The sequence below is a fragment of the Bos indicus genome, chromosome 28 (genome assembly GCF_029378745.1).
Source record: "Bos indicus isolate NIAB-ARS_2022 breed Sahiwal x Tharparkar chromosome 28, NIAB-ARS_B.indTharparkar_mat_pri_1.0, whole genome shotgun sequence".
Taxonomy (NCBI): Eukaryota; Metazoa; Chordata; class Mammalia; order Artiodactyla; family Bovidae; genus Bos; species Bos indicus.
Window position 1 is genome coordinate 16,842,758 of NC_091787.1, and position 25,406 is coordinate 16,868,163.

The 25,406-nt window shown below is 39.6% G+C and overlaps 1 protein-coding gene across 4 annotated transcripts in view; it reads right to left on the reverse strand.

The window, feature by feature from the left end:
- Positions 1 to 25,406, reverse strand: part of RHOBTB1 (Rho related BTB domain containing 1) — a 139,837-nt gene that overhangs the window by 104,716 nt on the left and 9,715 nt on the right. For all 4 annotated transcript variants that reach the window (XM_070781847.1, XM_070781845.1, XM_070781846.1 and 1 more), the window contains exon 2: positions 18,509 to 18,611. The gene's annotated coding sequence lies outside the window, so the exon portion shown is untranslated. The remainder of the gene's footprint in view (positions 1 to 18,508; positions 18,612 to 25,406) is intronic.

Consider the following 25,406-nt stretch of genomic DNA (forward strand, 5'->3'; position numbering starts at 1 on the left):
AATTTGGAACATTACTTTACTAGCGTGTGAGATGAATGCAATTGTGCAGTAGTTTGAGCATTCTTTGGCATTGCCTTTCTTTGGGATTGGAATGAAAACTGACCTTTTCCAGTCCTGTGGCCATTGCTGAGTTTTCCAAATTTGCTGGCATATTGAGTGCAGCACTTTCACAACATCATCTTTTAGTATTTGAAATAGCTCAACTGGAATTCCATCACCTCCACTAGCTTTGTTTGTAGTGATGCTTCCTAAGGCCCACTTGACTTCACATTCCAGGATGTCTGGCTCTAGGTGAGTGATCACGCCATCGTGATTATCTTGGTCATGAAGATCTTTTTTGTACAGTTCTTCTGTGTATTCTTGCCACCTCTTCTTAGTATCTTCTGCTTCTGTTAGGTCCATACAATTTCTGTCCTTTATTGTGCCCATCTTTGCATGAAAACTTGCCTTGGTATCTCTAATTTTCTTGACTAGAGATCTCTAGTCTTTCCCATTCTGTTGTTTTCCTCTATTTCTTTGCATTGATCACTGAGGAAGGCTTTCTTATGTCTCCTTGATATTCTTTGGAACTCTGCATTCAAATGGGTATATCTTTCCTTTTCTCCTTTGCTTTTCATTTCTCTTCGCAACTATTTGTAAGGCCTCCTCAGACAGCCATTTTTCTTTTTTGCATTTCTCTTTCTTGGGGATGGTCTTTTTTTTTTTTAATTTTATTTTATTTTTAAACTTTACATAATTGTATTAGTTTTGCCAAATATCAAAATGAATCCACCACAGGTATACATGTGTTCCCCATCCTGAACCCTTCTCCCAGTCTTGATCCCCGTCTCCTATACAATGTCACGAACCACGAACCTCTGTCCATAGTTCATCAGGCACTCTGTCTATCAGATCTAGTCCCTTGAATCTATTTCTCACTTCTACTTAATCATAAGGGATTTGATTTAGGTCATACCTGAATGGTCTGGTGGTTTTCCCTACTTTCTTCAATTTAAGTCTGAATTTGGCAATAAAGAGCTCATGATCTGAGCCACAGTCTGCTCCCAGTCTTATTTTTGCTGACTGTATAGAGCTTCTCCATCTTTGGCTGCAAAGAATATAATCAATATGATTTTGGTGTTGGCCATCTGATGATGTCCATGTGTAGAGTCTTCTTTTGTGTTGTTGGAAGAGGGTGTTTGCTACGACCAGTGCGTTCTCTTGGCAAACTCTATTAGCCTTTGCCCTGCTTCATTCTGTACTCCAAGGCCAAATTTGCCTGTTACTCCAGTTATTTCTTGATGTCCTACTTTTGCATTCCAGTCCCCTATAATGAAAAGGGCATTTTTTTGGGGTGTTAATTCTAACAGGTCTTGTAGGTCTTCATAGAACCATTCAACTTCAGCTTCTTCAGTGTTACTGGTCGGGGCATAGACTTGGATTACCGTGATATTGAATGGTTTGCCTTGGAAACAAACAGAGATCATTCTGTCGTTTTTGAGATTGCATCCAAGTACTGCATTTCAGACTGTTGACCATGATGGCTACTCCATTTCTTCTAAGGGATTCCTGCCCACAGTAGTAGATATAATGGTCATCTGAGTTAAATTCACCCATTGCTGTCCATTTTAGTTCTCTCTGTGGCACAGTCGATAGCACATTGGACTTCTTGCCCGCCCGGGTGTGGTTATTCAAAGGTGGTGGTTTCGAGTCCCACCAGAGTCGAATTTTGACGTCTCCTCCTTCACTTCCTGTAGCTTATTTACACTATTTTATTGTTGGGAGATTAGGATTGCCATATATACACTACCATGTGTAAAATAGATAGCTAGTGGGAAACTGCTGTCATGCACAGGAAGCTTAGCTCTGGTACTTAATGGAATGGTCTTACCATAATCATTGTTAGTCATAATCATGTAATAATAACAGTGGCATCTGAATCTAGAGTCAACCAGGTCATCCATCTGATATTGGAAGAGGTCTGTGTTTAACTATTCATCAGTAGCAATTATTTTCAAAGTTCTCTCCTGGTTCAAAAATAGCTGCTTACAAAGTAACAAGAACTAATAAGCTAATTGTTGTGCTTCCAAGTAGCATCATTGGCTTAGTGCTTAAAACCACTAGTGGTGGATTAAATGGCAGGCTCAAGGACTGCTTAATCTACCTGCTGCTAATCTTCACCAAACAGCCTTGTCAGATGTAATCTGCTCCGTGGCAACGCTGCTCAGAAGGTAGCCATGGAAGTAAAATGTTCACTGACGTTCACAAAGCTCTTTTGTCTAAACTGAAACCATTGCCGTGGTGTCAAGGATGATTTTTAGGTTTAGCCGAGCAGAGTTCATGAGTCCTTTAACCATTTATAGGAATAAATGTTTCTCACGCAGAGAAACAAAGGGAAAAGTCAAGAAATAAATCGCATATCATTACATAGTATGTCTGCTAATTTTTCTTTTATGACTTTCTTTGGGTTTAATGATTCAGTACGGGCTGCCTTGAATATAAATATAAGCAATTATTAAGGAAATTACTTCCAAGGAAACAGGCAGACTCTCTCTTCCATTAAAAGGTTTTCATTTGTTAAACACTCCCATATTTTAGGGCAGATTAGATTTTAGTGTTCAGAGAAGAGGAAGTGCCGGAAGCTAAAATGATCACAAAATCACAGGGCTGGGGGATCATCAAGAGGTCATTTAGCTCATCTTCCTGTCTCCATTCAAAATAGCATCCAGGGAAGAAAATGATTCACTCTCTTCTTCTGTTTACTTATTGATATCTTTTGGCCACACTGCACTGCATGTGGAATCTTAGTTCACTGACCAGGGATTGAACCCGTGCCCCCTGTAGAGGAAGCATGGTCTTAACCACTGGACCACCAGGGAAGTCTCTGTTTACCATTTTTTTGAAGCTTAGCCCTCTTTTTGAAATAGCTCTTTTTTGTTTCTTTTTGTTTTTAATGAGTGTTTCATTTCTGAAGGAATTCTGAAAAAATTATTTGGGGGTTGAATCATAGAAACAGTGGGGCTAAAATAAGGGAAGCACCCTTTGGGTCTTCTGTTCAAAAGAAACAATCCTGGCAACTGAAATGCTGCTGTCAGTAACACAGAGGAGACTGATTTCTTAATAGAAATACTGGCCTAGAGGAAACCTGGAGGCCTGGGAGAATGGGAAAAGAATGTAGATTCAAAGCAAGCATTACAGGGATGAAAAATCCAGACTGAGGAAGATGATTTAGTGGGACATTGCTTGTAAGAGGACATTTTGGGAAAGAACTGAGTTAGATATTAGGAAGAATTTATTGGAAGTGAGGAGATATGCTAAACACTGAAATGAATCCCTGGTTTAGATATATTATTTCAATCTTAAGTGATGATCTATTTTTTTTTTTTTTTAAGAAAAGGTTCTAATATTTGAACTAGTTTAAGCAAAGAGTTCATTGGGAGATGGAAAGATGATCTCATTAAATCAGAATAATAAATGACATTTGATACCTATTATTTTTTAAGATGAAAAAATAATCTCCAAAATGACATTGAAGACATGACATGACATACAGTTATCCCTTGGTATGGGTAGGGGATTGTTACCAGGACCCCATAGATAGTAAAATCCGACAGTACTCAAGTCCCTTATATAAAATAGCATAGTATTCACATATAACCTATGCACGTCCTCTTGTATACTTTAAATTATCTCTGGATTACTTATAATACCTAATATAATGTAAATGCTATGTAAATAGTTGTAAATACAATGTAAATGTGATGTTGCTTAAGCAACACAGTTGCTGGCATGGCAAATTCAAGTTTTGTTTTCTGGAACTTTCTGGAATTTTTTTTCCTGAATATTTTCGATCTGCAGTTGGTTGAATCTGAGGATGCACAGTCTGTGGATTTGGAACCTGCAGATACAGAAGGCTGACTGGAATACATCTAATACCTAATATGCATGATCAAAATCCAGAATATTTCATCTGTGCATCACTAAGCTTATAATTCGTTAGGAGTACTCTCCTACCAGGTCCAGTTAAATAGATTTAAGACCTTTTTCAGATTAATGTTAGGTACATAATACAAATGTGTGCTTGTAAACAATCAAATGTGATGTGGTCAGTTAACACAATGAGATCACTGGAACTGGACTCATAACTAATTCTGTAGGCAGGCCAAATAACGAGATAATGAATAGACAATGAGGGACAGTTATGTAACTGCTAAAATAATTGTTGTTTCTCTTTGCTCTTCCAGTTCCCTGATAAGGAATGTTCAAGAAATTAAGTTCACTATGAACACATGTCTTTGTGTTAATAGTGTACATTTTTATTTTTAAATATTTATGTTTGCAAGTTATTTCATATACTTATAGAATGTGCACATGTGTGTGCACATAAAGCACAGATACCTTTTTTTTTCTTTCCGCTTTGGCTTCTTGTTTTCTTTTTTCTATCCTAAGAAGACTGCTTTCTCCTCTGTATGCTCTCCTAGTATGCCAACCTTTCTCAACAAATCCTGCTCCCTAGAATGCATCACCACTGCACATACTACCTTGAATTGATATTACTATTTATTGGGTTGGTCATAGTGTTCATTTTTAAAACAGAATCCAAAACATTATGTATATAGCTAAACGATCAGACAAGGTTTCCCCAAACATCCATAGAGGTAAGAGTATCACTTCTTGGGTAAGATCTTGGGTTTAGAGTTGCTTAGAAAAAATAGCCAACAGAACCAGTGTTTATTCTCTGGCAGCCACGGGACTGGCTTTATTTGCTTCTCTCCAGGGCCTGAGTTGCTAGTTATAGAAAGTAAGTGAAGAGGTTAGGTCAAAGTACATCAAAGTACATCTGTCAGACCTGCGTTTTATTCTCACCTCTATTACTGGCTGGGTGAACCTGTGTACGGAACTTTATTTCTCTGAGGACAGTGTTAGACTCACTGTCATCTCCTACAAGCATGAGTTCTTTTTCTTGTAGGGTGGGGAAGGCATTGAGAAAGTATGTATGGGAGTGGCCGTATTTTATACGCAAATATATGGGATGAGAAATGACTGTCTCCATCTAGCCTCATGTTCCAGAAATGGAACTTCTACCTCCGTATGTGCAACTGAGAATTATATGACTACAAAATGTGCTCACTGACAATATTCACATGAATTTAAAAGCTGTTTATAGCAGAATGCCAACTTTACAATAAGAAATGTATCTATCAAGCTGATAGTTACATTGACTGCTGTATTTTCTCCCCATTGGCATAGATAGAGATGTTGTTCAGTCGTATCCAACTTGTAGAGACCCCATGGACTGCAGCACGCCAGGCTTCCCTGTCCTTCACTATCTCTTGCCGTTTGCTGAAACTCATGTCCATTGAGTTGATGAGATATAGAGATAAGTATGGAGAAGGCAATGGCACCCCACTCCAGTACTCTTGCCTGGAAAGTCCCATGGACGGAGGAGCCTGGTAGGCTGCATTCCATGGGGTTGCTAGGAGTTGGACACGACTGAGCGACTTCAGTTTCACTTTTCATGCATTGGAGAAGGAAATGGCATCCCACTCCAGTGTTCTTGCCTGGACAATCCCAGGGACGGGGGAGCCTGGTGGGCTGCCGTCTATGGGGTCCCACAGAGTCGGACAAGACTGAAGCGACTTAGCAGCAGCAGCAGCAGCAGAGATAAGTATATGTGAAGAATAATTGTAACCAGTGAACTGGTTACCAAATGAATCTTGGTTCAGAACCAGGGAAACAGGTTGGCAGGTATAAATGACTGATTCAAAGCCATGGCATCCTAACGGACTCCTCTCTCTCTAGGCGTACAATTGCCACATGCTCTAGAGACCCATGCTCTTGGGCTGGGATCTTCTTACTCTGTTGGTGATGGAAAGGCACTGCCCATATTTGCCGCTTTGAATTTTCCTTTCTCTGTACCAACTTCTGATGGATAAGGAATGCTTCCTTGTAAGAAGTTTTAGATTCTTTGTAGAATAAAGCTCAAGTTTTAGCTGAAATACTGTTTATTAGTTTGCGAGGAAATACTAGATAATAATTGTATAAATGCTGTGCTGACTTTATCTGGAAGCGAGATTAAGTTTCAGCAACTTCTCTAAATGTGGTTCTGAAATATCATGAATACTTGATAAGCTCTCTCTATGAAAAGGAATACAGTGTTTTCACTCAGCATCATTATTATTTTTCAGTTTTTCCCTATAAGAATCCTTCCTCGAAATGTTTCTTTTTGGCAGAAGCTAACAGAATTATATAAAAAGATGAAAATCAATGAAAACAGAAATGCCATAATAATGGGTCCTGGGAATTACGGGACTGAGAACCTGGAAATCAAGCCCAGTTCAACATTCACAATAAAGGGATATGCCTTTATGTCTCATGTTCAGTGAGGGGTGGTGGTGAACGAGCAAGTGCATGGGAGTTTTATCTGGTTCTCTGCCCACTTAGTCCTTTGTCACACCAGAAAGTGATATAAGTTCACAGTTCTCCTGTACGGCTGTGTAAGGACATGCAGTTCTCAGAGGAAAATGATATGTTCAATGTAGAAGCTGCAGTATGGGTCAAAAAAATGTTAATAGGAAGGATAAATGCTATCTAAAAAGTTTCGGATTGGGAAAAGCCCTGGATTTTTCGGTATTGGAACCACTGCATATGAAGGAAGCTATAATGGCATTTCATTTGGGTATTTAGTTAGAGGGATTTTTAAAAGGGTGAAATTTGTATACTCTGTATATTACACTCATATTTTGAAATATTTCCATTATATGTGTATTTTTCCATTTTTATAACAGAGTGAGATGGCTAAAATCTCCCAATTTCTTTCTGTCTTCATTATATGAAAAGAATCCCCAGTATCCATTTAAGGGTCAAGTATATCTAAGTCAGAGTTACAATCCTGCACACTGAGGTGCTGATTCCTTTTATAACTGATATCCAAGCAAGTAGCCTGGGGATAATATTTCAATGACATTCCTCTGTGATAATGCTCCTTGTTGTAAAAAAAAAATCATTTTTAAAATTTCTATGCCTTGATTAAATAGATACTGTACAATACATCCCATAATGAATGACACAAATGAAAAAATATTACTCCATGATACATTGTGTTATTGGTAGATCTGATGAAATGGAGTTTATGGTTCAGTAAGTACATTTTTAATAAGAAAAGTTATTTTCATAAAATTCATATTATAGCACTTCCTGAATTTTTAGGTACTCTTTTAGTTTAAAGAATACATTTTGATTTTCAAACAGGCAGTTTATGGATTCTGAAAGAGTTTAAATACCTAACACACACAATATGTTTTAAATCATCTGCCTTTGACAGCTAATATGGCAGTATTTGGGCTTCACTGATAGCTTAGTTGGTAAAGAATCCGCACCCTGGTTTGATTCCTGGGTCGGGAAGATCCGCTGGAAAAGGGATAGGTTACCCACTTCAGTATTCTTGTGGTTCAGCTGCTAAAGAATCCTCCTGCAATGTGGGAGACCTGGGTTCAACCCCTGGGTTGGGAGGATCCCTGGAGAAGGGAAAGGCTGCCCACTCCAGTATTCTGGCCTGGAGAATTCTATGGACTGTATAGTCCTTGGGGTTGCAAAGAGTTGGACTCCACTGAGCAACTTTCACTTTCATGGCAGTATTTAGACTTTGAAATTTTGCCTGTGAAATTATGGCAGTGACCTTCTGCAAGTAATTTTTTTATCTTAGAATCCTTTGTTGGCTGAATAGAAGAGTCTTGGGGTCAATAAATGGAGGAGAATGGTATACTATAAATTATCATGAAAAGAAAGCACATTTTAATTGATTAAAAAATGTTGACTTATAAAATGACTGAACCTTTTGGTCCTTTGACTAAGATGAGAGTGGTGAAATATTGGAGGGATCTAACTGAGTCAGTGCCTAGGATGCTTAATTTTTTTTTTTTTTTTTTTTTTACTGAGTATAATTGCTTTACAATGTTGTGTTAGTTTCTGCTGTCCAGTGAAGTGAATCACCTCTGTGCATACATACATGCTGTCCCTCTTTGAGCCTCCCTCCTGCCCCCTCCATCCCATCCCTCTGGGTCATCACAGAGCACCCGACTGAGCTCCCTGTGTTACACAGCAGCTTGCACTAGCTGTCTGGTTTACACATGTCTCACTCCTACTCGCCTAATTCATCCCACCCTCCCCTTCTGTTTCCTATGTCTGCGTCTCTATTCTTGCCCTGTGCCATTTTTCTAGATTCTGTATATATGTGTTAATATATGAGATTTTCTCTTTCTGACTGACTTCACTCTGTATGACACTCCAGGTCCATCCACATTTATACAAATGACCTTTCTGAGAATCTTGGACTGCAAATGCTGCACCCATTGAGAGAGGCAGTTTTGGGTATAACACAGTAGAGCACATTATGGGTAAATAATGCAAATGACAGTGTTGCAGAAGGTGTTTCCCTTTTTATTAAACCTTAACATGAGGTTTAATTATGTTAGGTGTGATTAGATTAGCATCGTCTCCATATAGGCAGCCACAGCAACCATCTCACTGATGCAAAAGTTGATAAGGAAAGGAAGAAATGAAGGCAGAAAAATAAAGATGGCAAAAGGAAGAGAGCCGGCTAGAAACTCTACAGTCACAAGTTATGCTGTGGGCAGAAGTCACTGATCAGATTTGCCTGCTCCTCCAGACTCTTGCCAAATGTAGTTATAAGCCTTTAGGTTCTTTATTTTACAGTTAAGATTTGAAACTCTGAAAATCTCAATATAACTTTTCTGTGTCATTGGACAAGTGCCACATGGTCATTTTATAGAAGGACCGTTTCTCACCCACATGGACCAGGGCTGAGGGAAAGGAGGATGGTTGATTTAAATACTCTAACTCAAAATTTACTGCGGATTTAAAATCTCTGACTTAATGTTGCATTAACTACCGGTGGCTGCTTTACTGCCTTTAAAACATGCATACATAATTGGATACTGTAATGCTTTGCGGGTAAAATAAATACCAACTCACACTAAAATAAATACTCTGCATGATGAAGTTCATGTAGACATAAATTAATCATTTACCAGTTAACCAATATGCACAGGAAAGAAATAGATCACTTATTAAAGGTTGCCTCATCTATAAAATGGGAAAATAAAATGCTGATATATTTTACAGTGGTGCTGTGAGGGAAAATATATAAAATTATTGCTAAGCAGTTTATAAACCATAAAATGCAGTATGAACATTAAATTAATAATATTTGTACTAATTCAGATTCAACACCCTCTGCATTAAATATATCTCTTTGCCTATTGAAGCATACATATAACCAAGCTGAGGCTTTTTATTTTAATTTTTATCAGTGTCTTTGGAATTCTGCAGAGCATCACAGGAGTTACTGCTTATGTTAAAAACTCCTCAGCACCAACATTTCCAAGAAAAAATTCTTGGCTGTTCACATCCCCAACTCCACTTTTTAAAGAGAACTTTAAAGTTCTCTCCCAAAGAGCCTGATGTCTTTCAACGTGTATAGACATCGTAGTTATGAAGCAGATATGGGTGTGAATTTTTTGATCAGGTGGAAGTGATGAACATGCTCTGTGACTTGGTTTATCCTAAATTATGAATTGAAGTTGGGAAGTGATGTGACGTTGGCGGGGAGGGGCATCACGTCTCTGCAGATTGCGTTGAACAGATCTGAGCTGGAAATGTTCTGTGCTGGGACAGGAGTGCAGCTCAAATAGCAGGGTTTTGGGGATATCATGCCGCTCAAAACGTTACAGGCTTTAGAGATAAATCAAGCTCCTGTGTCTCAGCTCGAGTCCAGAAATGTTGTTCAAGGGCACAAGGGAGAACTATGCAGCAGAAAACATATTTCCCTTACTCTTCTACCTTTTCTTGCTCTTCCTCTTTAATGGAGTCTTATTATTTAGAAGACCAACTTGTACCAAAATGTGCTGTAATCCACTCAGCACATTTTTAACATTGTCAGGTGTCCCTTTGACTCTCAATGATAAAACACATCGGCATTTCTCCACTCACTTCCCTTTTATAGGGGCCGTTAATATAGAAATACCTCCTCATCTTCCACTATGAAATGACAAATGGCTGGCTGGAGAAATCTGAAATACTGCCAGACCTTCCCTATGTATCATGTGTCACCAGCAATAATAAACAGTGACTAATCTTTGGTCATGAACTATATTTATGGCTTTCTTGTCATCAGGAGGTAGGTATTTTCTCAAATCAGGTTTAAGGCTCTATATTTACATTAGGAACATGTGTGCTAGAAAAAAATCTACCTAAGTCCAAAGGAAAATAACCCTCCCACTGTCTTTCATTTAACTGTTTGTAGAACTTGGCATTTCCATGTATCTCTTTTTTCCATCAGGATTCCCCCAGGAGTGTTGTGATCAGGAATCTAATCTATCCCAGTCCCTTTACCATTTTGGTGATAATGGTCTCCTTGTCTAATGGGAAAAGTAACAGGAAAAGGAATATGGCTAAAATGCATACCTCTCCCACTTGAAGTTTATCAGAGATCAAAAGGAAACACAGTGAAACTATTTCCTAAATCCTAATCTTGGTTAAGGGGATTGACATTTTCCTAAAGGAACAGAGCACCAGAAGAAAAAACGGAAGAGGCAAATTAAGGCTTTGAAAGAAACTAAGATCAGTAAGGCAACAATTCTACTTTAGTTCAATGTAACTAATATCAGCTGTCTGCTAGATACCAGCCCAAACCAACAAAAAACACTGCCCTCATGGAGCTTACATTCTAGTCCTGGGAGACAGACAAGAAATAAATGAGTAATAAATAAGTCAGTTATACAGTTTATCAGATGATGGTGGTTATCATGCTGAGAAACATATCAGGGAGGGAAAATAGGGATTGTGGGAAGGGGTTGCATCTTACAAGGGTGATCAGTGAAGAGTGTACTGAGGAGTCAACATTTGAGGAAAGACTTGAAGGAGAGGAAAGAGCAGGTCATGTGGGTTCCCTAGGAAGGATGTCCCAGATAGGACAGAGCATGTGCAAAGGCCCTGAGGCAGGAACATGCCTCCTGTGCTGGCAGAACTGTAGGGAAGCCAGAGCAGTTGTGAAACAGAGAAGGACCCTTTAGTCCTTTCCCCCAGCCCCCATGTCCTCAGCCTGCTTCTTGCCCATGGAAAAGCTTTAGCCAAAGTGAAAAGTGAAAGTGTTAGCAATTCAGTCATGTCCAACTCTTTGCAACCCCATGGACTGTAGCTTGCCAGGTTCCTCTGTCCATGGGATTCTCTAGGCAAGAATTCTGGAGTGGGTAGTCATTCCCTTCTCCAAGGGATCTTCCTGACCCAGGGACTGAACCAGGTCTCCTACATTGCAGGCAGATTCTTTACCACTGAGCCAACAGGGAAACCAAACATTAAGTTTAATCACAGAAGTGAGAAAATGCCTAACAAAAGAAAAGCAGTCAAACAGGACAAAGCATTAATGGTTAGTAAGCAAAGTTACCTTTAGTTCCTTCTCAAGGGCTATAGATAATATTCTGAGCCCTATCCTGTGAGGTTGTGAGTTATACTAAAACCCCCACCAGGTGGAAGATGTTAACTACATGATGACCAGACCGTAGCCATGATGTAAGCTGCCACAATTCCTAAAACTGGCCTCAAGGAAATGGAAACAAACTGACCCTGGAGCTGAATATTAATTGTACTTATAACAATCAACATGATACTGGTAATCGTCACAGACCACTGGTGACCATTTCAAGATGACTGTCAGAGCTGACCGTGCTGTTTCAGCATGAAGCCCCCTCCCTCTGCCTATGAAAGCTCCTGCCCACTGGATGTAGTTGGGAGAAGTGGGGAGGGAATTGGCCTTTGAAAGACAGGAGTTTGCCTTCTCCTCTGGTTGCTGACATCCAAAAGAAAGCAAACTTTCCTTTCCATCAGCCTTGCCTCTTTAATGTCTTTTGAGCAGCCAGCAGCCAGACCCCACTTTTGGTTACAATTAGAGTGGATTTAATGTGGAGGTGGATGGCAGGAAGAGAGGGTGGACCTGGTAGGCTGAAACATAGGTGGGCTGACACATAGAGGACCATTGTTAGGCTCTAGATTTTACTCTGATTGAAACAGGGAATCACTGGAGAGTTTTGAGTCAAGGAGCAGAATGACCTGACTTATATTTTATTGGTAGATTGGGAGTTTGGGATTGACATGTACATCTGCTATGTTTAAAATAGATAACCAACAGGGACCTACTGTATAGCACAGGGAACACTGCTCAATATTTTGTAATAACCTAAATGGAAAAAGAATCTGAAAAAGAAGAGATACGTGTGTATGTGTAACTGATTCACTTTATTGTATATCTGATACTAACACAACATTGTTAACTGTACTCCAATATAAAAGAAAAAGTAAAAAAAAAAAATACACTCTAGGGTGCAAAGGTGGAAGCAAGGAGATAAACTAATTAAAATGAAAAATTCAACTCTCCTGTCTGTGTAAGTTTAATGAATATGAACCAGAAATTAAGAGACAAGAGTTGAAAATTATATGCAAAGACATTGAAGTTGTAACTACACAAAGTTAAAACTGGTTGGAAGAGAGAGTTCAATAAAGCAGTCGATTCATTTCCTCAGCACCAAATGTCAGGTTTGAAAATATTTTAGAATAAATTCATGAATAACCAGTGATTAAACAAATGTAAATTTTGGGAACATTGAATATCTATTGCTAGTGTTGCTGCTGCTAAGTCGCTTCAGTCTTGTCTGACTCTGTGCGACCCCATAGACGGCAGCCCACCAGGCTCCCCCATCCCTGGGATTCTCCAGGCAAGAACATTGGAGTGGGTTGCCGTTTCCTTCTCCAATGCATGAAAGTGAAAAGTGAAAGTGAAGTCGCTCAGTCGTGTCTGACTCTTCATGACCCCATGGACTGCAGCCTACCAGGCTCCTCTGTCCATGGGATTTTCCAGGCAAGAGTACTAGAGTGGGTTGCCATCGCCTTCTCCAGATCTATTGCTAAGTAATAGATTTAAAAAAAAACTCCCTCCTTAACATGGGGTCTGGGTTATGAAAATAAACAAATGCCTATTATGATGTTGGAATTGTCTCTTCAAGTACTTTTTGGTCCTGGAAGACAAAAAAACCACAAAAGACCACCCAAGAAACAAAAATCAAGACCTTTCATTTGGAACTTAAGGAAACTTGAAAAGTTAAGAATGTAAATCAGCAAGAAAAATGAAGGGAGTCATAGTTCAGACTATTTGTGTTTTTATTTTCAAATTTAAAACATGACTAATGGGAAGAAAAAAATAGTTGAGTCTTCTTCAAGAAACAAAGAAATGGAGAAATAAAAATTCTGATAGAAGGTGAATTTAGCTTTGCAATCATCCTTCCTGGCAGTCAGAATTATTAGGTTATGAAACAGAGCTCTTTCCATTTCTCCTGGGCGGTTTAGGTTTGGAACAAATTGGACCTGAAAAAGTGTCAAAATTCACAGTAGGAGTGCCTACTCAAAGCACCATTTCTCTCTGAAGTAGGTTACTACGTTCACCTAGGGAAATTTCTATTGAATTATAATTAGGTGGCTAATTAAAAAGTGGATTACCAACTATATTAAAATATGAGAGGAAAATGTGCACATCATTCATTCTTTAATTTAGAAAATCCACTGCTTCTTTAAAAAATTCTCACTGGAAATTTCCATATATAATACCCATGTTTTCTTTTTTTCTTTTAAATAAAATTTATTGAAGCAAGTCTAGGATTTTGTTAGTTGAGGTAATAGAACTAATTTAAGCTTCCCCATTAATAAAAAACTTGCCTCTACATCATAGTTATCATTCTTTAGAATGAGAACTGCTGGCTCTGAAAAATAGTGCAAGGTTCCTAGAAGAAATAATAATAATGAAAATAATAACGGCTACCATTTAGTCACTGCTAATATATATTAAATTCTAGATGTCTCATTTAATTCTCAGTAACTCTATATTACTGAGAGAATTACAGTTGTCACCTAACATACCTATTACCCATGTTACAGTAATTTTATGCCTATTAAACAGATAAGGGAACTAAGCTCAGAGAAGTTAGGCAAATTATTCAAAATCACAGAGCTTAATGGTGTGAAATTCAAGCTCAGATCTTTTTGACCTAAGAAAGTGAAAGTCGCTCAGTCTTGTCTGACTCTTTGACACCCCATGGACTATACAGTCCATGGAATTCTCCAGGCCAGAATACTGGAGTGGGTAGCCTTTCCCTTCTCCGGGGCATCTTCCCAACCCAGGGATCGATCCCAGGTCTCCCACATTGCAGGTGGATTCTTTACCAGCTGAGCCATAAGGGAAACCCAAGAATACTGGAGTGGGTAACCTATCCCTTCTCCAGTGGATCTGCCCAATCCAGGAATCAAACCAGGATCTCCTGCAGTGCAGGTGGATTCTTTACCAAAACAATCTTGTATTAAGCAAGAATTTTGCCTTCCTTAAAATGTTTTAACATTAAGCTAAAACTATATGGTTGCAGTCAACTGGTTTTGAAACTGATACTGTTCATGTACCGTATAAGCAGTTAATCAGGATCTTTTATTAATGAGAAGACCATATTTCCTAGCCATTTGTCCAAACATCAGTTTATTTTATAAAGTAAATGATTGTCAGGAGACTCCTCAGCTATTACTAACAGCAGAAATTAAAAAGTAAAAGTCACCTGTTACTATAGGTTATTTGTCTTTCCCTATTTTCTTCTAATTTCTAAGAAAGTAAAAATTAAATGATAGCCCTTGAACTTTGGTACGATACAATTTATAAGCCTTAGTCACATATTAAGTGGGTCAGTCTGTTTCTAAAAACACTTAAAAATTGGCCACCCCAAGTAGATGACTTAGCAGACAGGCACAACTGACTGCTGGGATGGGCTTCCTGAATCGCTCACTCAGTCCCCATACCAGGCAGGTGACTTGGAGTCCTTTCTCAAATAATGACAGCCATAACATCATAACTATGCTGACTTTTATTGGAGAGCCTGTTGTATGTCAGACACTGTGCTCATTGCATATATTACTTCACTTTGCTCCAGGATTTCTCAGTTGTGGTTCCACCTTTTGGGCTGGATGAGTTTTTCCTTGTGGGGGGGTGGGGGTGGGGATGGGGTATCCTGTGCATCCTAGGAAGATTTGAAACATCCTTGGCCTCTACTCTCCAGATGTCAGCACACATACCCGCTCCAGTTGTGATAGCCGAGGCCATCTCCAGACATTGCTAAATGTCTCCTGAAGGGCAGAATCACCCCTAGTTGAGAGAGAGCCTCTCTGTTTTACTCCCTCAACAACTTGAGGGAGATTAGTACTATTAGATTAGTAATATGACTGATGAGGAAACTGTGACTACAAGAGGTTTAAGGCTCGCAGTTAGTAAATTACAGAGCACATAGATCGCCTATCTCTTGAATGCTATTTTTCTATGGTTGAAACTCATAAGTGAAGATCTGCCCTCTTTCCCCCCCTCTTTTTTTTTTTTTTAATTTATTGGACTGTACCAGATCTTAGTTGCAGCATGTGAGATCTAGTTCCCTGATCAGGGATTGAACCTGCGCCTCCTTCATTGAGAGTGTGACATCCTACCCACTGGGCCACCAGGGAAGTCCCTTTCCCACCCTCTTCACGCCTGTATTTCACTGTGGGGTGGAGCAGTGGGAAAGAAGAGATGGTGCATGTGCACAGAATTTCTGTTCTACAGATTAATTCCTCTTTAATTGGAATTTTGAAAACTAATGAAAAAAATTACAAGTGTTACATGATCCATTCTCAGGGTTTTTGAATCGATCTGATTTAATTCTTCCCAATTAGCATGCCATTATGGAGGAGTATTATGTTGAGAATCAATATTACACTAAACACTAATATTTTATTCAGTATTAAAAATTTATACAAATGGTAATACAAGTGCTTTATTCCTACTTTCTCTAAATGAGAAGAAATGCTTCCTTAGGGCAATTCCAGCTACAAAGAAAATGTTATCTTCTGAGGAGACTATTGGTATTACATTTGACATAGATCATTGCTTACATGAATCAGTAAGATTTAATTGAATGAAATTTATTTTATTGTAAAGTGTATATATTTTTCAGGATGTCAGATTGTTTTCATGACAATAAAATGACATTATTGTGCAGTACTGCTAAACCGGACATAATATAACATTATGATTGTAGGATATCATATTTTTCTTCTTTTTTTTTCTATTACTACCCTTTTTTGAGTTAGATATAGTCTTAGACTGGAATTTGAATCTATATCCAGATTCTGCATCTTACATCTTCTTTGCAAAGAGGAATTAATAAGCCTAATAGATAAACAGTATACTAGAGAAACATCTAATAAATAACCACCTAGAAAAAGGTCAGTGAGGTGTGGTTTAAAACAGATATTTCAAATCTGCTTTCTGAACTGGGTCCCTTTGCACCTCTCTCAGCATCTGGCCTTGCCGTGCTTTTTGGTTTTAGACCCTGGGTCCCCTGCATGCATCCTCCCGTTCTCCCTCTCCCCTCCCTTCATCTCGCCTGTCCGTCTGTTGCTTCTCCCCCCACAACTTCAATAGCTTCTTCAAACTTCCAAACTAGGGTAGCACCATGAGATTACCATAGTTTTGATCCCAGGAATGCATTTATGATTTTTTAAATAACTTACATACTTAAATTCCCAATTTCTCTTATATTTTAAAATCATAAGGAAACTATGCCTTTTAAAACATACCTAACTTTGTGAATTACTATACTTTGTTCTTCAGTATTAGAAAAGTTTTGCTCCATATTTTAGTAATCTCCCAGTTGGGTTGGCAGGATCAGTATGTTAATATGCACATACTTTGAAAAAGCTAGTCTCCAGGAAAAGGATGCTTATAATTCCAAAGGCATATTAGAAGTTAAAAACTGCCATGCAAAATCTAAGCAGGAAAAAGAAACACTGATTAAATAAAGCTAACTGAAAAATTAGAAATTGAAGGTATGTTCAGCATGGCAATCACAGTTACAAACAGGAAAATTTAAACTAAGAAAACATTTAATTGGTTGACTTTCCTAAAATATTGATTGGACTTCATTAATAAGCATTTTATGCATATGGCTATTCTGAAAGTTTCTTTAAAAATGAAAGACTTGGGCCTTAATGAGACATATTATCACACGAACATATTTGAATCTGGCTTATGAAAAATAGGACTTTAGAATTTAAAATGTGTGCCTAAAATGCAAATATATTTAATTAACTGAAAACCCATAAGACAGGACTTCTTCAAATAAGCAATTACTTCAGGGACTAATCGTGTAAATAGGATCCTGATTCATTAACACAAATACCCATATGAGAGAAGGATAAGAAAATTTTATTCTTTAGGTTATTTATGCACACGTGGTAATATCTCATTAATTTAAGACTTCAATAAATTTAAAATCTTTTGATAATTTGCTCATGAGCTGGGCTGATGTTTACCTTTTTTTGCAAACATTTTATTTATAGGTAGATAACATATGGTGTTTTAAACATTTATTTTCAATCTTATGTACACTTTTTAGACAGAATAAGCTATTTTCAATGAACCTCAGGCACTTTACAAGCTCCTACATACACCCAATCTATATGCTAATAACAAAATGTTCATATGATTCATTGTAAGAGGTCTCCTTACAATGGAGAAATCTCCTTAAGGATTTCTGTTTTATAATGTTTTGTTGAAGTTACTATATGTAGTTTAAAGTAATAAAAACCACATTTGTTTAAAGTTATCTGTAATTCAGCCTTCCCACACATTCAAATATGACCACCTCCCTAATTCATTAGAAAAAATGAAATTTTGCAACATTCACAGCTACACATCTAGAGAGAATTTTCCTTTTAAATATGCACTAGAACATATACAGAAAAAATACAATGAAGTGTGAAAATAAATGATTTTGTGAGTGTGGACAAAGGAGAGTAAAGTGTCTCAAAGCAACTTAAGTCCTGTAGGCACAATACACTGGTGAAAACTCAGTAAAATAGCCCTTTCCTCAAAAGGTGATGTTACTCACTCGGGGTGACTGAGTTCTAATCACTTGCTTGCAAAATGATAATAAGTTTTTCCAATTAAAGACAGTCAGTTCCTAGGCCAAAGGGGTGGATGCTCCAAACTAGGACATCTGGGATGAAGAGAAATGCCACAGCACAGATCTGGCATTTCTAAATCTTCCTTGTTTGTGGCCATGACTTTTCAGCATCCACATGTCAATTTTCTGCACAAGATGCTACTGTAAAGAATCTTAAAATTGTTTATAAAGCAAGTAGAAGAATTCTTTTATTTTAATGACCAAAACTCATTACGTAGAACAAAATGACTCAAAATTCTAAACCAGATAATATATATTTCATATTGACACAAACCACAACTGAGCGAATAAATTGAACATTCTCTTTTCTATGAAACACACCGATGGCAAATCTAGATATTAGAAGTCATGCCATCTTCACACAAGAAGTAGCTCCATTTGTTTTTAATATTGTGAGAAGATTAGAACTATCCATATTAGTAGTTACTTACCATACAAAGGGGAAAAATAAGCTCCAATTCCATTTTCATGACTTAATCAAGAATATTTGCTGAAAGAGGACTCTTATCGTGTGTTTCTGGATGGTTACGCAACCTGGGTAGGAGATACAAACACAGAATGTTTCATCATCAAGGAGAAAACTTCTCAAGAAATACTAGTTTGTTCTATCAGTGATTTCTCATCTGAACGAGTGCTATCCCAGCCAACTGTATGCTATTTACAAATCAATCAGGTGCCCACGAGAGTTTGAGCAAGAGAGGCTGGAATGACTACCCCCATTAGGGGAAGAAGACCTGGGGCTGCATCCCACTGGGTATTTGCATGAAGTGAAGGCCCTTCACTTCACTCAGGCTCGGTTCTTCATCTGCCTTGTAGGGTACTAATGCCAGCTATTTGAGGGACTGCTCTCACAAGCAAATGAGACAATGAGTAGAAAGATGTTTAGTCAACAGTAAAACTGTTTCATTTATTTATACTCTGACTCTGTTGTAAGGATCTGAGGTGGCTTCCAAAAAGAAAAATAATGAAATGTGAGTAAAAATAAGAAAACAGGGACTTCCCTGGAGGTCCAATGTTTAAGACTCAGTAGGTTCAATCCCTGGTTGGGGATTTAAGATCCCACATGCCTTGAAGTGTGACCAAGGAAAAAAAAAAAGGGTTGAGAGTCAAAAAGGAAGAAGTATACATGCTACCTACATTGGTTAGCACTTGATGGAAGGTATAAAGTTTCTTGGTAATTTAGGGAAAAGGAAGACACAGTTTCTTCTTAATCTTCTATTAAAGAGGAAAAGATACATTACTTCCCCTAAAGAAGCCAAGTATTTTATCCTCTTGATATGAAATTCATCAAAAATTTAAAGCATGTAAAACATGATACAGGGGCATTGAAATAAAATGGATTATTCTATTTAACAGGAATAGGGCTGACGACTATGAAAACTGAAGGGCAAAATACTACTTTTTCTTGTTTGTGCTGGGTCTTTGTTGCAGCATGCAGGCTTCTCTAGTGGCGCATGAATTTAGATGCCCTGCAGCTTGTGGGATCTTAGTTCCTTGACTGGGGATCAAACCTGAAGCTCAGAAACAGGGTACTTTTGCTTGGAGGCAGTGCATGCCAATGGCACCCCACTCCAGTACTCTTGCCTGGAAAATCCATGGACGGAGGAGCCCGGTGGGCTGCAGTCCATAGGATTGCTGGGAGTCGGAGACGACTGAGAGACTTCACTTTCACTTTTCACTTTCATGCATTGGAGAAGGAAATGGCAACCCACTCCAGTGTTCTTGCCTGGAGAATCCCAGGGACGGGGCAGCCTGCTGGGCTGCTGTCTAGGGGGTCGCACAGAGTCGGACAGGACTGAAGTGACTTAGCAGCAGCAGCAGCAGCAGTGCATGCCAAGTTGCTTCAGTCGTGTCCCACTCTTTGTGACCCCATGGACTATAGCCCTCTAGGCTCCTCTGTCCATGGGATTCTCCAGGCAAGAGTACTGGAGTGAGTTGCCATTTCTTCCTCCAGGGGATCTTCCTGACCCAGGGATCGAACCCACGTCTCTTAACGTCTCCTGCAGTGACAAGGGGGTTCTTTACCACTAGGGCCATCTATTACTGCTATGAAAATTGTCTTACTCCTAGAGGCACACCTGAAGCTTGAATTAGGGAAATCCTAACTATAAGCACAATTCACTCCCAAGTAACAAGTCATCCAAATCTCTTCCCTTGCCACGCCTTCCTAACAAACACATAGGAGCTCCTGAGCTGAAGTCACGTTCTCAACGGTGAGGAGAAATTTCTGAAGGAAGTCACTGATGGCTTGCGACCCTAGGCCAGTCAGTGTTCATTAATATAAATAGGGGGTAAAGCGGCAAAGATAATGAGGCCAAATATGATATAGAACTGACTGCCGCACAGCCCATTTTGTGGGGCCATTTCAAAAGGGAAAGGATGAGAAAGGGAAAGGTATATGATCTTATGATCACACTGTAAGTGAAACACATCCCAGCACGAGGCTCTTCCTTGAAATCCACATGTTTTCCTGACTTCCTTGAAATCTCACTTAAAAAACTTTTTTTTTCTTTGAGTCTCTGAGCAAGTAATATCTGGTCTTTCTGTTGTACCACTTGGAACACACTACATAAGAGTTCATATGCACTGAAATGTTTGTAGATTTTCCACCTTCTCTGCTGTCAGGAAGCCCAGCTCCAAGTAAAATGTATGTACTATTAAAAAAAAATTATCTTCTTGGCTCCGATGCATGGCATGTGGGATCTTAGTTCCCTGACCTGGGATTGAGCCCATGTCCCTTGCATTGGAAGCATGGAGCCTTAACCACTGAACCACCAGAGAAGTCCCAGTCTCACAGGAAACTCCTCTCAATTTTTTTCTTCTGGCTCCTCTACTTCCTCCCCTGAAGCATGGGCCTTCCTTCAGATTCTCCACCTGGCAGCGATTTCATTCACACCCACAGCTTAAGTTGTCTTTTTGGACGCTTCTCCAGGCTGGATCCTCCTCCCCAGCATCTTCTGAATTTGCTTTTCTTTTCCTGCCTAACATCAATGGTGCTGCCACCCTCTGTGGCTTGAACACTTGGAGTCATCTTCAGTCTTCTCCTCCATCGCTGCACCTTCGTACAGAACATACCACCTGACTATAGCCACTTGGCACACAAATGTCATTTCCCTTTTACATGTCAAAGGCCACTACGATCAATAATACATCTCGCCTCCATCATCTCCCTTCCAGGTGGTGGCCTCTTTTCTCATGCACCCCTACGTCCGGTCACCATCATTTCCCAGGTTTCAGGGTGGATCCCGGTTTTCTTCCTAAAGCCTCATGCTTCCCCACTTGCTCGAAAACGTCCAATATTTCTTTAGTCCCTAGCAGATCAACTCTAAAACTTCTCAGCAGAGAAGTTTCCAATAGCTGAGATCAGTACACTGACCACATTTAACATGACCTTTCTAGTCCTACTAAACCATTTCCCCTCTCTGTAGCCCTCTCCCCAAAAGCTGTTTCCTGCCTCCATGACTTTGTTACTAGCTTTCTGCTTCTGAAATGTTCATCTCTTAACACCCAGTTCAGACACTGCCTCTTTCAGGCATTGTCCTGGATTCTTGAGTAGAACCCATGTACCCTCCTCTACAAACCCAAAGATCCTTAAATGTTCTCTCACTACAAGATTCATATTTATAATACTCTGGCTTTATTTTCAATAGCTATAAATACAGCAGTGCAAAGAGCTCTCAGAAAGTGTATAATCTAGCTAGGGAAACCCTGCTTTACTCACATTTCTAACTTCCATGGTGTAGTATTTCATGCTTGAATGCTGTGAATGCTATATAAATAATAGGTGATTAGATGGTTTTTAAACGTCAGATAGCACCATGGAATGCTCTGAACACAGGGGTAAGACACCATTTTAGAAACTCTTTTCTGAGTAAGCAGCAGTAGCAAGACTGCCCAAATTTTGAAGACAAAAGTAATGAAAGAGGACCAAGAAAAAGCCCCAATATAGGTAGAAGTGTTACTTCTCTCTCTCCATTATTTTTAACAAATTTGTTTGATCAGTTGGTAAAAGTCAAGTAAGTGTTTATACCTGAGGATAAACGTTGCATTTTTAAAAAATCAGATCACAGAATAGTCCTTAGGCGTTTGAGATTATTACACAGAATATATCTTATGGCAAATTGCCCATTAGGGATCGAAAATGTCTTTCCAGTCGGTGCCTGTCGCCCTGCTTCATACACATAAGATAGTTTACTGTTCGTTGAATGCATGAGCGCTGAGTCATCCACTTCTCTCTCGGCAGCTGCCCCACAGCCAAACCATTGTAAATAATTACCACGCTCTTCTTTCCTTACTTCCTGTCTGGTCTGCAGCTCACACCACCTGAGTCTCACCTCTGCCTTATTTCAGTGCTCACTGTGCTGGGACCCTCCCTCCACTCCGTTCCCTTAGGGTGGGCTCACTCTTTGGTGCTGTCGAGGGACAAGGAGGGAAGTTAAGGCTGCCACTCATGCCACAGAAGCTGCTGAGAACATTCTCTGTAATGTCTCTGCCCATGGCCTCTCCCTTCCCCCAGCAACGAATGCAATGGGTGAGGCCGGGCAACGCTGCTTCGTGAACATTCGGTTTATTTATGCCACTCACAAGAGCACCATCGAGTGGGTGAACAGGCAGCTCATAAAGTCCTCTAGCTGCAGGTCTGCATTTTCTCTCCAAATCAGACCCCAGAACCTTGGACTGTTCTGTGTACAAATTCCACCGAGCTACACTCTGTCTCTAGCGGTCACCAACATATCAAAATGACTTTCTTGTCTACCATGCCCTCTCCCTGAATGTCTTCTTAAAATAGATGTAAACTATGAACATGTCAAAGAGTCTCTGACATGCTTGACTGCAGTCAGAACTGGTTACAGCTCTGTTACCCAGACATATCATTTAGTAATTTCTATGTGTGTGCATGCTCAGTCACTCAGTCATGTCCTATTATTTGTGACCCCATAGACTGTAGCCTGCCAGGCTCCTCTGTCCATGGAATTTCCCAGGCAGGAATACTGGAGTGGGTTGCCATTCCCTTCTCCAGGGGATCTTCCCAACCCAGGGATCGAACCCACGTCTTGGGTGTCTCCTGCATTGGCAGGTGGATTCTTTACCACTGAGCCATTTCTCTTTTCAAAACAAATGTCTCCTTTCTCAGTCTTCCACAGTCAAGGCAACTGACTACCCCCACCTTCTCAAATGGAATCCTTGCTCCCTCACCCCCACGACCCAGCAGTCTTGTTTCCTTCTTTTTCTTCTTCTGCTCCTCCTTTCACCCTTACGCTCGCCCTTCACTTGGTGGGCTTGATGGATTTGAATTCCTCAGGGCTTTGGTCCTAGCAATCTCTGCCACTGCTGACGTTATAACCTTTCTCTGCACATCATCTCCGTCTGTGGATCCCATTGGTCATATCCAGACCTGTGAATGTGGAAATGCGTCACAAGTTTCTATCTCTGGCTGGGACTTCAGAGCTCTCTGACAAGCTTCACACCCATAACCAAATGTCTGCTTGCTCTACCCCGTGTCAACTCCAAGACATCTCAAATTCAGCATGTCCAGCCCTGAATTTAGCATCAGTCTTCACAGACTTGTTCCTCTGCCAGTGTTCCCTGACACTTTCTCATGGGCTCCACATAAATACAGCAGAAGACGACCTGTCAGTGTTACCTTCTGTATATCCTTAGAATCCATTGACAGCTTAGAATTCATCCTCCCTCCCCTAGGCCACGTTACCAGTGCCTCTCTGTTCAAAAAGTTCAGCTGATCTGCGTAACTTAGGCCACTTGCCAGCCAGTACTCTTCACTGTAGCCAGAAACACTTTTTTGAAACATAAAATTGATGACGTGAATATAATCCTCTCCCTCAAAAAGCCCCCCAAACCCACCTTCTTATTGGTTTTAGGATAAAGGAATATGCCCTGCTATGGCTAAAAAGCCTTTCATAGTGATAACCTCTGAGTGCATCTGCAGACTCTAGCTGTTCACCCTACTCGGTGTCCTCCGGCCGCTCGCCTTTCCTTGTCTCTCAGGCTGCTCCTGCTTGCTTCTGCTTTCCGTAAGTTATGACTTTCCCATACATCATGCTTTCTGCCAATACTCTTTGTCTAGTTCACTCTTGTACATCATGTAGATCTCATTTTCTAGGATCATGTGTCTCTCATTAGTATCATTTAGAGCAGTTGCATTTTCATAACTATTGTGTCATTCTCTTTTTTGAAATTATATTTTTATTTATTTGGCGGCAACAGGTCTTAGCTGCAGCATGCAAGATCTTTCAGTGGCAGCGTGTGACCTCTGAGTTGTGGCATGTGAATCCAGTTCCCTGACCAGGGACCGAACCCGTCCCCCTGCATTGGGAGCGCAGAGGCTTAGCCACTGGACCACCAGGAAAGTCCTGTATTTGTGTCATTCTTTTACCCGCTGTCTTCCCCACCAGCTTGAAGGCCAAATGAGGGCAGAGCATACCTGATGTAATTCACTGCATCCTAACGGTGTCTAGCGCATAGTATGCACTCACTAAAGACAGTTTTATTGAAAGCATGAGTGTATGGAATGAATATGAAAATAAACCTAGATTAAAGTCAGCAAGAAAAATGTACTCATATTCTAGTGTTGAAAAATTCTAAAATAAGCACAGTATTGAGATGAGTAGCAAGAACACTGAAAGCTTTAGATGGATTTAAGAAATGAAAGTAGGAGGACTTCCTTTCTCACCCAGATTCAGTAGTGGGTAGACCGGAATGGTAGAGAATTTTTTAATGAAAAATTTCACCTGAATTGAAAAGCAACTGATTTTAGTACATAAAAAATATGCTAAGATATGAAGGTAGTACTATCTAATCTAATTCCTGCTGTGTTTGCCACTGCATATATTGAACCAGAGCCATCACAAGGGCAGAGGATTAGGACCAGAGACAAGCTGGGGGAGGCAAAGGAGAGATGAGATTTCAAAAAACGTTTATGTTTCTGGATTGTGGCTATTGGGCTGGATATGCCTTTTTATATCTTTGCTTCTAAAATTCATGTCATTACATGCACTATAATTGTCTCTGCTTCCATATGGTGACAGAATTCTAACCACTGTATCAAGATCTCGATACATAGGCAAAGCGAAAATGTTGCATCAGTCGTTTTCCCTCAGTTACATTACAAGTACAGGACACCCCCCTCGCCCCAATAATGAAACACAAATTTAGTCAATTAGAATAGTATCAGTATCGTGAATGTACTTTTGCAATTACGAGAGTAAAAACATTCCACATTGAAATAAGAAATGCCATCTGATTTCAATTTAACACAAAGGGGGAGAAACACATTCCATTTAAGAATGACAAATAAAGCTGTCAGTGTGA